The 16862-nt window shown below is 34.7% G+C and overlaps 1 protein-coding gene across 1 annotated transcript in view; it reads left to right on the top strand.

Annotated features, from left to right (window-relative positions):
* CSMD1 (CUB and Sushi multiple domains 1) overlaps positions 1–16862 on the top strand; it is a 1074318-nt gene that overhangs the window by 246277 nt on the left and 811179 nt on the right. The gene's annotated exons all lie outside the window — the stretch shown is intronic.

Genomic DNA, 16862 nt, shown 5'->3' with positions numbered 1-16862 from the left:
AAAAATCCTATAAATTGTTTAATAATTTTTAGACGAAGGATTGAAAACTAAAGGCAGGAGAATATAAAGTAATAGAGTGATAGAAATTCTCAGTGAATATGTCTCTTCTAACTGAAATAATTCCTTTTCTTTCAAATGCCCTATTACATACTTTTAGTCAGTGATGATCGCAGCTTAAATCAATTAAATAAGGTGTCCAGTGTAAAATGTGCCTCAGAAGTGATATCTTTTTCACTGTGGCATGGTTAGGATATTTATTTATTTTTTGGAAAGAGACCCTTTTTTGTTAATAGCCAAGAAAAGAACTGTATTTTAGTATTATTGTGCATTATTAATGGCACCATTTTCTGAATTCTGTGGGAAAGAAATGAACTTGTAGTGATTATTATATCACTACTAGTGATATGGGGCAAGTTGTAAAGAAATCTGCCTAATTCTGCATGCATTGAAATTTCAGGTGTGTATCTCATTGTTGAATGACTTGAGAAATGAATTCTGAAAGTATTTCCTGCACATTCCTGTTTGCAGATGTCATACCCCATGTTTATCAAAAATTACTGGGGAATCTGAATGCTTGAATATTATATCTCAGTGCATTGGAAAACTTCAAACATCTGTCACAGCCAGTTTTAAAATGAAATTCAGCAGCAGATTTAAGCATAGGTAGAGAGACATTTCTTATAAGCAATGGTTCCACAGGAAAACACATGAGTAGGTAAAAAAAAAAAAAGATGGTTTTATTAAAATAGTTTTATGGGGAAAATGATGCACGTGGGATGCTCATTGTCATAGGACAATAGTCACTAGAGTCATAGAGAAATAGATGGCTAAACCCAACTGAAAGTCTAATGGATTTCTCATGTAGAGAATTCTTGCTTGTGTTGGTGGAGCAAAAAACATTATTTGGTTTATTAATTTTAGTTTATAATTGCTTGGAAGGTATTTCAAATGTATAATCTTACTTTATGTAGAGTGTTAATTGCAGTTATACCCATAGAATACTACTGAATTACAAATTTTGGGAGGGTTTTTTTGTCCCTGAACCATCACATCAGACCATTCCTCAGCCCCTGCTCTGGGATCCCTATGGATCACTCAGAATTCGTTTATGGTTGAGGCATAAGAGATTAGGACATGTGGTGTTCTCTGAATAACATACAATCTTTCCTTCACTTGATACAGTTGTCAAATCCAATTGTCTTCTAAAACCACCTACAAAAAGAAAAAATGGGGAAGGGGGAGGAAAAAAGTTAAATGGGTTTATCAGTCATAAATGACAGTTCTTTTTTTCCCCAGGTGAAGAATCCTTTTTCAGTTAATATAAAGAGAAAATTTATTATCTTTAGATGAGTAAATGCACACAGACTGAACAAAATGCCTAAATTCCTTTCCCTTGAAGGAAAATTATTTTCATATACAGTATTAAGAAATGGGTTTGATACTAAGAATTAAATACATGGGTGTTTCATTCTTTTAATACTTCCCTTCGTATACATTAATCATGTATTATCTGAATGTCATTTTTTCTTGAGAAATTCAAAGAAGGAATTAATATCTCCATTAAAGAAATTAAAAGCTGTTGCATGAGAATTCCTTCAAAGCAGTCCCTAGTTTTACCTATGTGTTTTAACTGGGGTATGAAATGACTACAGTTTATAACTGGTTCTCCTAAACTGTCTCTTAAAACAATCCAAACCTATTTTTATCCTAGTTATAAATCACTTCCCAACTGGAAATAAATAAGAACTAAATAAATAGGTTTTATGGATCAGATTATTTTCTAGAATGATTTAAGCACTACAGGCCTTCTTCTGAGGTCAAGGAGAATTATTCTGGATGAAATGACAGATTCAATATGCATATTTTTGGGTTGTCCCATGCTGGTTAATTCAATAGCTGAGCTGTTAATGAGGAGCAGCTTTGAATAGAAGTAAAGTAATAGGTGATTAAATTATGTATAACTCTTGCATTTTTTGTGGTTCAATTTAGAAGTAAGAATTGACCTCAGGCTTAATTAAGGAATCAAATCAGCTTCAAACCCAAAGAGTTATTGTGAATTTAACTAGAAATCTAATGGCCACCATTTCAACCTATTATTTTTTTCTTCTTCTTTTTAATTTTTTTTTGTAGTTGTTGTTATTGTTGGATTTGATTGTTGAAAATATAGGGAAAGAGAATACTAGGAGAAATAGTTAAATTTACCATTAAAATTATCTTACCTTCATGTTGATGTGTACTTTGAAACCTGTGTGTTTATATATGAGATTTTTTTTAGTATGTATATCTCAATATTATTAGCAAAGGTTGTTAGGCATGACTACCTCCATTCTACAGGGGAGGAATGTTATTATAAACTGATCTCAAAACCTCACATACAATCTTACAACAAAGGCTTCAGTTTAGTGGGTTCATCTCCTGTTCTCTAAATGAGGTACTGTTTATGTTGTACAACACCAAAAGTAGTGTACCTAATGGTACAGCTTTAAACTGCTGTGTTTTGATGTTTTGTTTATGCTCTCCCTAATTACAGACCATGAAATATTACTTTACAGATAAACAGTAGCATATAATAGAGAGTAAATTATGGAGTACCAAATGTGGCTTGCTCTTGATTGATACAATTAGACAGAATTACTACATGGATTCATATAAAAGGGAAATTAAACTTTAAAAAATCAATATTTTTGACTGAGAACATAAAAATTCATTTAACAATATATGCTTATTGATTTCATGCAGAGGAATTTCATTGCAACAATGTGCAATCCAAAAATAAGGAACCAGATTTTTGATTTTTCTTTGGAAAAAGTTATTTCTGTTTTTCTAGAAACAGAAGATTGCTGGGTTTTTGCATTTCAAATTAATATGCATTTTTTAAAATAGTATTTCAAAACACCTGTGTTCTTTAACTGAATTATTAACATAACTTGTCTGTCTTTTCAAACAAAATATTTCTTTTAAAGTGTAAGACTGGAAAGGTAAAAGGTAAACATCAGTGAAATGTCTAAACTCTCCCAAGATTGCTACAGTTTCAAAAGTCTCATCAATTAACACACAAATAAAGTAACTCACAGATCTTATGTTCAGATGATTCTACTTGAAATATTTCTTGGGCTTATAAATTTGCAAAAACAAGGTTATTGTTGTCAACTTCTTTTATTGCAATTTCAAGGACTGGTGAATGCATGAGAAGCACAAAATTAGCTAATTAATTTTAATCACCAAACTCTGTTCCTCTCATTTCCTATAATAGAATGCTTGAGTCTCTCACGCAACTGTTATTGCTGTACTTATATTGATTTTTTCTTTAATTTTTTCCTATACATATATGAACAACCTGGCCAGCATATTACTATTTCTTTACTGTTTCTCATTTACGGAACACTTATATTTTCATGTCTATTTCAAACATTTTTTCTAATAGAGCTACATATGTAGTAAACAAAAAATATCAGTTTAAACTAAAAAATGTGGTCTTTATTCTAGTTACTAAAGTATTATAAATCATGAGATTAATCAAAATTCTAATACTTCTGTACAGTCTTCTTTGTCAAAAATCGGTAAAGCCTCTTAAAATTGCAGAAATATTGCATCTGATTAGAACAGGTTTCCATAGGGCATTATAAAAGATACCAGTATATTTAAATAATGATTTTTCTTTTATATCAAATATAGAATATGTCACAGACTGAGATGAGCATGTAACCAAACATGGCATTGATACTTTTACGCCTAGAAGAGTGATTATTGGCATAATGTATCTCTTTGTTCATGAATTCTATAATTTCTAAATCCTTAAGAAGCATTTTGTTAATCCCAGAATTTTATAAAATAAAATGAATGCATGGAAATGGATTTTAGTGAGAGGAATTTAGCATGTTACAAATATTTAAGTTATGACAAGGTTGTAGAATGGGACTGTAGTGTGAGAAAAAAACTTCTTAAATTACTTATTTGTAGTTCAGAAATGTGTTTGGCCACTTGAGCCAGATTCTGTCATTAAGAGTCTTGAGAGTATTTTAATTGACTAGTTCAATTGGAAAAAAACCAAAAAAAAACCCCAAAAAAACCCCAAAAAAACCACTCCACCACCCCTGTATGGTTCTAGCAAAGAATGAGGCAGACAAGGGATCACAAGTAGGCCAAAGGAGATATTATAATGCAGTGATAGCAACATACACTCAGTTCCCTGCACTGTAGCACACACTACTAAAAAGGCTCTCTAAATGTCTGGTTGATTGGTAGATCATGGAAAAATTTACTGTAAGAGACAGCTTTGGAAAGATCCTAAAATTAGTTCTTCATATGTAATTTAATTTTAAAAGGACTATAAATTAAAATATCCAGATGCCAAGAGAATTCAATTTCTAAAAGAAACTTAAAAGTTTCCTGAAAGATTAAGATTCCTGGGTCCATTCTTCTTATCGAAACAGTTCCCATGTCTGTCAGAGAAATGTTCTGTAAAAGGTAATATCATATGGGATGAAGTATCCTGCAATCTGTTATCTCTCCTGAATATTTATAGCATTGAATATGAAGCTTTCTATTTAGTAACACAGGAGGAAATATTTAAGATAGGAGAAAGGTTCATCTAATCAACTCAGTCTTTGGAAAGTTCTGTGAGAAAGGGTAAACATTGGGAAATGGTACTCAAAACTAAATCAGTTTTAAAAAGTAGATTTAAGTTGTGATTTTCAAGTTCTGATTTTCAAGCTGAAATACAGCTTTCATTATTTTTGTATTAAAATTTTAAAATTTTAAATTTTGAGTTAAAAAGTATCAAAATACTTTTTAATATAATTTTATATATATATATTTCGTTTGCCATTTTTAGAATGGAAGATAAAAGAAAGATGTTGATTTGTCAGTTCTTTCACAAAACTAAAATATCAATTATTCAGTTGTCTCCTCCAAAAGTACTTAATACTAAACTTTAGAATAATGTGTGTCTTTCTCAATGCTGACAAAAGTGTTGACCTCACTTCCTGTCATGTTACCATATGCATGTCAATGTATAACTTCTAAAAAGGAAAAAAACCAAAAATATATAAAACCTTAAATATAAGAAAACTAAAAAGGGTATAAATAGGGAAATTGAATGCACTTGAAAGTCTCACATTCTCCGAGGCAGTACCTGGTACTCACAGAATCACAGAGTCGTTCAGATTGGAAAAGATTGTCAGAGGTCATCGTGTCCAGCCCTTAGCACAGCACTGCCACCTTCACCACTGATGCAGGTCCCCAGGTGCCACATCCACACGTTTTTTGCACAATTCCAGGCATGGTGATTCCACCACTTATCTGCACAGCCTCTTCCATTGCCTTATCGCTCTTTTACTGAAGGAATTTTTTCTAAAATTAAATCTAAAAGTCCTCTAATACAACTTTAGGCCATTCCTCTTGTCCTGGTGCTGATTGCTTTGGAGAAGAGACCAACCCCCACGTGGCTTCAGCCTCCTTTCAGGCAGCTTCAGGGGGTGATCAAGTCTCCCCGGAGCCTCCTTTCCTCCAGGCTAAACACCCCCAGCTCTCCCAGCTGCTCCTCACAGGACTTGTGCTCCAGACCCTTCCCCAGCTCTGCTGCCCTTCCCTGGACACACCCCAGCCCCTCAATGTCTTGCTAAAAGCTTGCTAATGAGCCTAATATAATGTCACATTGAGGATGTTATATTTTTTTAAGATGCTGTTACCTGGCTTTAGGAGACCTAGCTGTTATCTATGTGCCTGTTGTGGTGATAGAGCTTGAATTACACACTGTCTAAACAGAAACTCCACCTCTTGTGGAATATGGACTGCTACAGGATGTCCCAGGATACAGGGGCAGATTTTCTCCAGTGTTCTTGAACTGGCTAGTCCTTTACTTAATATACATACAGATGGCAATTGGTGATCATCAGTATCAAGACTAGTGTTGAACCTTAGAACTGCAGAACAGTATGTTCCACTGCCATATAAGGAAGCAAGTAAGAGTGTGATTTATGCATATCATCTAAAGATGCTTATGTTCCTGACCTTTCTTAATTCCTCAGAAAGCTAGTAGGAAGGTAGAAAGAGGTAAGGTGAAATACTCCATTTACTTCAGCATTTTGAGAACAAAAGCTTAATAAGGAAAACGAAAAATTATGTAGTATAAAAATCTTGTCAAAATTCTAAATTTGGTTCTTATCATAAAATATTCTTAAGAAATGTCTGGTCACTGGAATATTTTTCTCATCTCTCAGTTCTTCTGTATAAGCTATTTTGGTATGCTAACTTCAAAGTGTGGGATGTAATTATTTTTTTTCCATTGTAACTTGACATCTCAGCTAGTGCGGAATTTCTTGCTTCACACTCTTTCCTCCTCCATCTTCTGAATTTTTATTTTCTTCCTTCTATTCTTCTTGTCACTTTGTCTCATGTTCTGATAGCCTCTATCAGCCTTAATCACAAACTTAACTTTCTTCTCATCCATTTTTCATTTTCCTCTCCCTCATCTAACATGAGGGCAACTTGTGCATATATGTTCTCTTATCAGTTCATTTTCTGCTTTTACATATGCACAGAGTCAGCACCAGCAATTTCCACACATCATAGATCTTGCTTTTTCAGTTCATTTGGCTCCAAATGCCCCGAATCCAGGGAGGTTCAGTTACTTATATGTGGTTTAGGTACATCAATCCAAATCTTACCATCAAGAAGTCCATATGTGTGGCTGAGTCTGAAGGAATTAACAGACTCGAAATATGCAGTGATGTAGACAGGTGATTTTTGGTCTCTTGAGGTATTCCTTGCTGTCCTGGTTTCAGCTGGGATCCAGTTCATTTCTTCCTGGTAGGTGGTGCAGTGTTGTGCTCTGGATTTGGGATGAGGACAGTGCTGCTAACACTGATGTTTTCGTTGTTGCTGAGCAGGGCTGGCACTGATGCAAGGACTGTCCAGCTTTTCCTGCTGCCCTGCCAGCAGAGAGAGCAGGGGTGTACAAGATGCTGGGAGAGGACACAGCAGGGTCAGCTGATCTCAGCTGACCAAAGGGACATCCCAGACCATATGGCACCGTGCTGGACATGCTGAACAGTGAAATGAGGGCAGTTCTGGGGTGGCAGCCTCCTGTTCAGGGACAGGCTGGGCATACATCAGCTGATGATCAGCAATTGCATTGTGCATCGTGTGTATTCTCCTGTCATTATTATTATTTGTATATTCTCCTATCATTATTATTATTTCCCTTTCATTTTTCTGCCTAATGAAACTTTTTTTATCTTGCTCCATGGCTTTCACCTTTTTCTGTTTGTTTCTCTCCTCCAATCTTTTACATTAGCACAATCTCCTTTGCACCTGATATGAAGGGGAAAAGGAACTCTAAAAAATCTGTGCAAATGTGAAAATATTTAGAATAGGGAAAAAAACCCACCCAAACTCACAAACAAAACCCAAACATAAAAACAACAGAAACAAACAAACAAAAAAAAAAAAAAAAAAAAAGAAAAAAAAAAAAAAAAAAAAAAAAAAAGAAGAAAAAACCCCAATAAAACCCCAAAACTACAACAAAATCCAACAACAAAAGAAAAGGCAAAACCACCAGAACAAACAAAAAAACCCAGAAAAAAACTCAGGGAGAAACTAATACCGTGGGCATTCAGAGGAAATATTCCTGCTTATAGTAGTATTTAGACTTAGTAGGCCAGTATCACCTTATTATTAAGTGATCTCCTGGCTGAATTTTCTCCTGTGAGCAATGGGAGGCTGTATATCAACAAATGCTTTCGGCATCTCCCCCTTTTTGTTTTAATCTTGCTACTCCTGGTGAGTTGGTAAAAAGTAGAAGAAATATTACATGATGTCTTTTTAATGTATTTGTAGGGACTGGTCAAGTGATCAGGTTGCTATTGAATTCATTATTTTGAATTATATATTTCACCTTGACCATGCTAACATATCTGACAATTCTTATAATTTTGTCTTCCTTAGTCTTGAGGGAAGGATGAAATTTCTAAATGACATCAATGAAGAAGTGAAAATATGTATGAAAATGTTTATCATTGTGTGCAGCATTCTGTGAAACATGATGTCAATACTGAAAGAAAAGAAGATGACTATTTGGTTATTGCTGAAAGAGATAAAATTCATCAAGTAGAATTTTAGAAAGCTATGAAGTTTTTACTTCTTTTTTCCTTGAAAATGTACATATTCTTGCCCACATAATGTAGAACACCTGTAAGAATTTTTCAACTATTCAGCAGCTAGTTCCTTTTCTAAGAAATCACTGGCATCCCTGTAGTGAGATGTCTTGCAGTCTTAGAATTTACCTTGTCTTATCTCTAAAGTTACATTAAAAGAAAGAAAGGAAAAAAAGCTCTAGAGCATGTCATAGGTGTCAAAATGTCTTGGACACCATATCCAAATAGTCATTGCAATGGAACTGTTACTGTGGTTGGACCTCTCAGTTATAAGCCAATCCAGCTGTGACTTGCAGTACAAAAGGAGTAGTAATACTGTTCTCTTTTTCTCCCTAAGGGAAGAAAAAGGGAAAGTAAATGTCTGAAGTTGTCCTTTATTCTGGGTATATGTGGACTTTTGAGATGCTCCTCCTGGCAGGAAATACTGTTTAATTCTCAGGGAGGGAACCAAAGTGGTTCAGAAAGACAGATTGTAGTAACCTGTCATCTGATGAAAGTACTGCTGTATTGAGCTGCAAAATGAAGGAAGACTCCCTAAAAGGGGATGGAAAATAATTCTGTTCCACAGTTCCCTAGGTAAAGTAAGCTATGTTCAAATTAGCAAGGAATATGGCACAGTAGAGGCATAGCTCTATCTGGCTCCTGTGAGCTGATGGAAATGCTGCTTTGTGGGTGGAACTGTCTCAGTGCCTTCACAGGCCCCATCTTCCAGGCCAGGTTTGCCCAAAATCAATACAGCAGAGCATTGACTCCTCCCTGCCATGTCAGATCCAAGCCTGGTGAGGGAGAATGATCAGATTTGCTCCAGAAGCACATTTCTGATCCAAGCTGAAACATTAATATAGCCTTTATAACACTTTTAGATCACTTAAATACTTTGGGTGGCAAGTTCAGTCCCTCAAAAAACATGTAACTTCTCAAGGTGTGCACTGTTAAACTTTGTAACTCATAGCCACAGGATAGAAGGGAGCCATAATCCTGCGGGGGTCAAAACCTCTAATACAAACTCGTGGAAAGAAAGTGTATTAGATACACATAAATAGAAAGATATTACTTCCAGCTGCAAATGTTCTGGAGAAACAAAAGACTGGAAGAATTAAAAAGTACCACTTTCAATTTGTCCTGCTCTTCAACTGCTTTTTAAAGACCTGCTGTTGATCACTCTCACTAAAATGGGCAAGGTGTGACCTGGTACAAGAAGCCTCATGTTGACTAACCCCTCTCAGTAATCCCACACAGCACACAAGGTGCAGGCAAAAGTCCAGAAATATCCAGGAACTTTGCTCAGTCACTATTTTCGACTTGTCCTTTGGAGATAAATGTCCATGTCCGCTGAGGAGTTACAGAGCCTAAGCCTCTCCCGTGGAAATGCAGGTGTTTCAAGACAGGCACAAGTGTCATTCAGGTGGTAGTCTTTAAAGGCAATAGATACAATATTTTTCTCTGTAGATTTTTTTTTATTGCTGCATGTTAGCAGAGACAACAATAAATAAAATCTGCGTTTAATTCTAAAGTATTTCTGTGATAGTAGGACACACTGTGTCTTTTGTTTTCAACTTTCACCACCAGTGTAGGGTTTTGATTAGTAAATGTTTAAGTCTCCTACAGTACCCAACAATAAATTTATAAATATAAGCTCATGCTAAAGACTACTTCCCTTCCTTACAGTTCAGCTTATTTACTGGAGAATCCTGAGGTTCAGATTACTCTGTCTGGATATTAACTTACAAATATTATACTTTGAAAAATCCACATCCCAAAGTGCCAAAAAAATTAGCAAAATTGTTCTCAGGAAATCTGTAAAAATCCTGACAGCTGTAGAGTGCACTTGAGGATATGCCAGACTTAAAGATTTCATAGGAATGAGGCATATGCAGTCCAATTTATGTGTCAATTGGGGGATTTTACAGGAAAAAAATCTCTAATAGTATGGAGTAATTAATATATAATGTTGATGGGAAGTTTTACTGAAAATTACACTGGATGTCCCAAGAAGTTCCTTTATATCAATTATCTATAAATAGAACAACTATTATTAGAATGGATTTAATGATAATCATCTGTACTTTACTGTACAGAGTTAAATATTTTTAAACCATCAAGTTCATTTCAATGAAGAATAGTTATTTTTTTAAAAAAAAGTGAAACAAAATGCAAGAAGAAAATAGGCAAAAGAGAATAAATAAAATATAATACATTTCTGTATGATGCAATAATGTCTGAGAACATGTAAGAAAATTCTTTCAAGGGTTAATTATTTTCCATGGAAGCAGGTGGAACCTACTAACTTTTGCTAACATTAACTATTTTTTTTCAGAATCAGAAGCAGTAGGTTTTTTCTGATGTTTGAAAATATTTTGCAGAGCAGAAAATGAAATATCTGTAATAGTAAGACAGTGGTTTCTACAATTTAGAGGCTGGTAAAAGTGACAGAGACTATTTATTTAATATTTATTGGCTTTCCAATAGAGAGTCTTCCACCTGGCATTTGCTCTTAGCAGATTTCACAAGAACAGTTTTAGACACTTAAAAAAAAAGTTAAGTATAACTTTATAAATTACTTTGACAGATTTCTCTGGAGTCTCTTTGAGTAGTTACTCATTTATTACATTGTAATAAAGAAGACAGGTGTGATTCTTCCATGGAGCTCCTTTGAGATGAAAAGGCTTACAAGCAAAATACAGTATTTCTACATATGAGAAATTTTCAGGCATATTTCTGGCTGTAAATCTGCATGGAGAAAGCTGCCAAAGTGTGTGGGTGTATTTCAGATGCAGTTACTTCCAAATTTGAAAGAATCAAATACAGGGGAGAAATCTATAATCTATATGGGATTATGTTAAAGTTTAATACAAAACGTCATTCATGTTTTGTAACTAAAATAGTGTATTGTGGAAAGTCAAAAATCAGAGAGCTCCTTTACCCAAAAGCATTTTAAGTTCATATAATTTTGGTGTAAGGACTTCTATAATATCATTATTTTTAAACTGTTTTTTCTAGTGCCACATGTTGTAAATAACAGACAACTAATAATAGTGTTAAAGTACAATGCCTCTTTCTTTGTGTTAATCTTTGTGTAAATCTTTGTGTTGATTACGTTTGATAAACCCCTAAAAGGTGTTATTCAAATAAGTGTAAAACCCACCTTTGTACTCTTGCATGTCTTACCAGCTCTGCAGACAGGTACTAGGTAACAGAGTAAAATTGAATGAGAATTGATCAATTTTCTGATTATAAAGTTTAGATAATAACCTTCCCCCAGGACAGTATGTATTCTCAGTCATAATTATGTGTGTTCAGACAGGAATTGATAGGATTTCGTTGTAAGAAGGATCTCCAAAACTAAGAATTTCCAATTAGAGCATATTTAGGAATTTCTGGAAATTTTGGTTTTAAACATTGTTGACATCTTGCAGCACTGACATGAATGCCTTATTTTAATTTTAACTAAGATGTACTCTAGATACTTCCTAGATTCTATGGAAAGTGTTCTTACCTTAAAATAGAAAAGAAAAAAGAACAGCAGGTTGATGTAAGAAAGTTAGTGATTTCAGCACCAGAAATTAAAGCTGTGGAAAAAAAATCCTCTATGGCTATAATCAAAATGTGATTATGTGAAAATAAAAAACATATACATATTTTCATTTAGAGTCTGATATAGCAGCTGTGAAGTTTTAGTTGGTTTTGAAGTAGTTGATGACAGAATTAGTACCTTTTAAAAGTGACATACAGTCTGATCAGGTATATTGGCAAAATTCTGCAAGTCTGTAATTCAATATCTTAGAGGTATATTTTACTCTGCCAGAATTTGCATAGAAATGTACACTGATAAATTTTAATCTATTCACTGGACACATATTTCTTCATGACAAGAGAAAGTTTCTCTTTGAGTATATTGAGTCAAAGTGTTTTTTAACTGTAGAGGCACCTACTTTTTTCTCATTGCTGTGAAGGTGGTATTTGGTTACTGACTCAGAATCACCTTCATCTGGACTGGATCATATGTTGCTTCCTGAGGCAGCTTTCACAAATTATAGATTAGCAATCTTACACACACACTTTTCTTCTAAAAATTGGAGTAAACATAGTATTTTGCTTGGCATTTTCATCTAATCTGTAGTTAAAAATAAGTGGGGAAGAAAAGGATTCCCATGTTATTAATTACAAAGAAAGCAAGACAGTAACTGTATAATGTTTCATAGGAATAGAGAATTTATGTAGTGAAATAATTAGTAAAAATCTTTTCTTCTCTACCTTGAAGCATTTTAATATGTCAGAGTATTTCAGAGCAGCATTGCAAAGACTACATTAAAAGATTTCTCAAAAGCATCTTAATTTGCAGGGTCTGTGTGTTTGGGTGTTTTTACTTTTTTTGAGAATTGGGGAAAGGATTGGTGAAGGCAAATACCTGTTTCTTGTTAGAGGAATAGGGATTTAACAGCATCATTATTTGAATAGGCAAAAAGCAGTTACCTTCTAATGCATCTATGAAATCTATGACATGAAGTACAAGTCTAAATATTCTGTTGGCAACAGTAGTGTTTACACTGATTTTTTTAGGCTGTGGACTGGGTCTAGACAGTCATTCACATATTATGCATTTACACCCATTTTCTGACCTGATGATATACTTTTAAAGAGATGCTTTAATCATGACAGAAATATTAACTGTGCACACTAAAGATATCTTTGCACGATTTCCTAATATAATTTAATATTTCCATATATAGGGACAATCTGGAATCTTGTGAATAAAAGCTTTCAAAAGCAAAATTAAAAATATTCATCACCCAAATTTATGTAGCACAGAGAAACTGACATCTGTATCCACTTACATGCATATTAAATAGAGTACTAATAAATACATTTTAAAATATCCCTGTGTTTCAAGTTCTTGTTGGATGCCCATCCTTTTTGCACTGCTCTGATTGCAGTGATATTCAGGGTGGGATGCCGAAATGGCAGGATGAGCTTTCTTCCCACTAAGCTGTATGATAGAATGAAATTGTTCAGAGAAATATTTTATAATTAATGCTGCCTGCAGAAAAAGGGCATCACGTCACTGTTGGGAGATGGCAGACCCTACTTCACTGGCTAGACTACATATCTATTATTGTGTACAGTTCTGAGCACCTCAGTGCCAGAAATAGCTGAATCAATTGGGAGGAAATAGGAGAAGAGGGAAGAGATATATAAGTACTCCATGGATTAGGGAGGATGAACTATTCTATTACATTTCCACTGAATAGGCAGATTTTCTGAAATTGGAACTGTATTATATCAATATTATTTGAATTCAGTGGTCAGAACGGGTTTAAATGGGTAGTTGTTATATATGTAACATCTGATTTTGTGCCATCCTCTGAACTGCCTCTCTTCACTCAATATGTAGTTCCAGTGGCCTGTTCCTCTTTATTACCAATTTCTCCTGTCCCCTCAATAATTCCACATCTTATGTGGTACACAAACTGATAACATAAAACAGTCCAGCATGTGACCTAAATAGAATGTTTTTATTTGACACTGCTGGCAGGGCCCAAGAATGTGTTTATAAATATTCAAAAATTTGCATGTATGATATAATTTTTCTTCCTCAAACCCAAAAGCTAGGGAGTCATATGGAAGAAACAAAACCCAACGAAAAACTGTAGTGAAGGAATGTGTGAGAAAAGCAAACTCACAAAAATTTAAATTATGAAAATAAATCTGCTTGAACTTCTGTATATTTGCACAAAGCCAAAGCTGCACCAAACAAATACTTGTTGGATTCATAGTGATAGTGTTCAATCATTTTTCATGCTGTTTCTCTTTTAAATATGGTCCCTGATACATACAGTGAAATACAGACACATAAGAGACAGTTGTGCGTACATCAGATTCCCTCCGTTTGCCTATTTGATTTTGTAATCAAACCAGCATTTTTCTAGTATAAACTATCTCCTACTAATTGTAATTTCTGTCCTGTGCTCGTTATTGTATGAAGTGAATTATTATATGTAGTGAAACAACTGTATGGGGGATTTTTTTTGCCCCGTGTTTCCACCTTGTCCCTTCTTTCACTTGTGCTTGACCATGAACAACTGTTGGCCATGACTGTGAGTCTTGCTCTCAGTTGTTGTTCCATCTTTGTAAGTATTTTTCTGCTGAACTTCACTTGGATATTTGCTTATTCTAATGCTTTCCAGCATTTGATGTTTTCCTTTAGATCATTTCTTCACTTAAATCCTCTACCTCGTGTATCTTTTTCATCTGTTACGCAGAGATCGGCATATTCCTTTAAAAACAGGGCAAACAAACAAGTCCAAACAACCAACCCTCCTGTTTTATTTTTTGATCTTTCAACAGAGGGTTCTATCTAAATTGTTACATCTTTCTAATGGCAACCCGCTGTGACTATCCTCTTTCATTTCCTTTCATTTATTGTTTATTTAATGTAAGCACACAGAGATAATAGACACGTTCTACTTTGTTACTATTTCAACAGTTTTTCCATTTTCTTCTGAATGATTATTGATTATATAATAGTCACTTTGATGGCATTCATGGCTAGGCTCATTTGCCAGCTTCCATGTCAGGCCAATTTACAGAAATGCAGTATTTTTTTCACTTCTGTTTTCCAATGCTTTCACTTAACATAAATGGCCTGTGGGAGAAATGTCTCGTCAGAGGTATAATCATGGTGATAGGAAGCCTGCCCTTCCTCAGATTAGAACAGGAGAAGAGACAGTTCTAGCTGCTGTCTATCCTTGATGGATGCTTCCCTTAACATTTTCAAAGGCTGATACCTTGAAGGAAAGTAAAGAAAGAGAAGCTAAACTTAAAAGCTCAGAACTTGTTCTTTGTATTTCACTGGGGAGAACACCAGGAAGAATTTTATTTATTCAAAGTAAGAAAAATGGAAAAGAGTACTCTGAAGGCATCTTGGTGGTCATTTGGTATCCCAACTAGTCAGTCACAGTTAAGTGGATATTTAAGCTTTTAGAAATGTACTGGCAAGAAACCCTGTCAGCAGTTCCAGACAGAGGCTTCCAGGCAGAATGTTATCCAGCCGTAAGACAGCTACAGTCTTCTGGGAGCAGCATTTACAAGCTGTTCATGCTGGTAAGATCAGAAAACCAAGTTTGATTCGTGGTAAAAGCTCTAGGGCATGTTTATACTGTCTGCTTTACTGTCACAAAAGTATTAATCTGGGTGTTCTGGTCCAAAAAAGTGACCTAATGCCTTGAGTTAAGAAATTAATCTCAAATAATTAGAATAAACTGCTGGGGGTTTTTTTGTTGGGTTTTTTGTTTGTTTGTTTGTTGGGTTTTTTACATCCATGACTGCTCAATGCACTGGAATGATTACATATGTTTCAGTTACCAAAGTGGATTTCAGTGTAAATGAAAACCATAAAAAATATTCAACAATTGCAACACTGCCTAGATCAGCATATTGCTGGTTTGGAACAGCTGAATTAAAGTGCTTTTCTAAAGAACATGGGTGTACTTTTACTTCATGTGACTGTCTCCTCATGCTATTTTCATCCATTCAAAGCAGTGTAAGCCTCATTTCAGGATTCCCAAAAGGTGTCTCATGGATTGCAAGTCATCTGTGAAGTGTGTGCATGTTCTGAAGAGGAGTGGCTGTGTAGTCATGGTCAGCCTCAAGTGACACAGTGATTGCCAACACTTCATTCACTATCAAATTCTTCTGGAAGAGCATCAGTGCTTGAGAGACTGGTGATGGGAGCTGATCAGAACTCAGTGCATCCTGCTGCCCTGGCACCAAGAGCCAGGCAAAACCCAGAGCTCCCTAAATTAGATCTTAAATGTTCTTCCCATCCTTCCTGCTGTTCTGCATGACAGATTCTTTTGTTAAGCCTGTTTCAGGGGCACTTCAGAGTCTATCCCCAGATTTTGAGAGGTGAGGATTTCCCAGGCTGATGTTCAGTCCTAAAGCTTGGGGCACTGCAGAGGGGCAGAGCTACTACAGTATGTGCCCAAGGCTGCAAACACAAGTCCCTGGGAAGATCTGCTCTGTTCTGCTTTCAGCTCCTTGTACATGCAAAATTATCCTGTATGCAGGCATTGGGAATAACATTTTAATTTATTTTTTAGTTTAAAAATTGAATTATTTTAAAAGATATTTTTCTTTAAATATTTCATTTTGCAGCTTCACATAAATATTGTAAATATTATATTCAATACCCTTATATATTCCTCTCTATTTTTCCTCTTTAGCGATAGACAAGACTATTTTTGGATTTTTTTAATTACCTTTTAATTCTTAGCCCCGCATCCCATATGATTTCCTATTTTTTTCCTAATTCATTATCCCATTTTTATGTTACAGTCATTTAATCAAACAAATGTTCATGTAATTCTGTATGCAATGAAAATATTTTATTTTTTATTAGAGAAAAGATTGTTGTCTCAGTAAAAGGAAATTCAGATTTTTTTCTTGTGGACAGATAGTGTGAATTGCAATACTATATCTCTCCTTCTTCTTAGAAAGAATAAAATGCTGTGTTTAATTAGCAAATGATACTTTCTTTTGGTAACTATGTGCAAACCAGTGAATCATTTGCCTCTAGACTGTTTGGGTTGTATACAGAAATTAAGATGCTTACTTGTGTATTTTACCAGTTTTATAGACCCTTCCGCATAATCTTTTGGGCAATTATTTGTTATTGTTCTATGAACTTTAATATTCTATGCACTGATT

Source organism: Prinia subflava, chromosome 2 (assembly GCF_021018805.1).
Source record: "Prinia subflava isolate CZ2003 ecotype Zambia chromosome 2, Cam_Psub_1.2, whole genome shotgun sequence".
Lineage (NCBI taxonomy): Eukaryota > Metazoa > Chordata > Aves > Passeriformes > Cisticolidae > Prinia > Prinia subflava.
The sequence above is the reverse complement of the archived record's forward strand: the minus strand, read 5'-3'. Positions and strand labels throughout refer to the sequence as shown.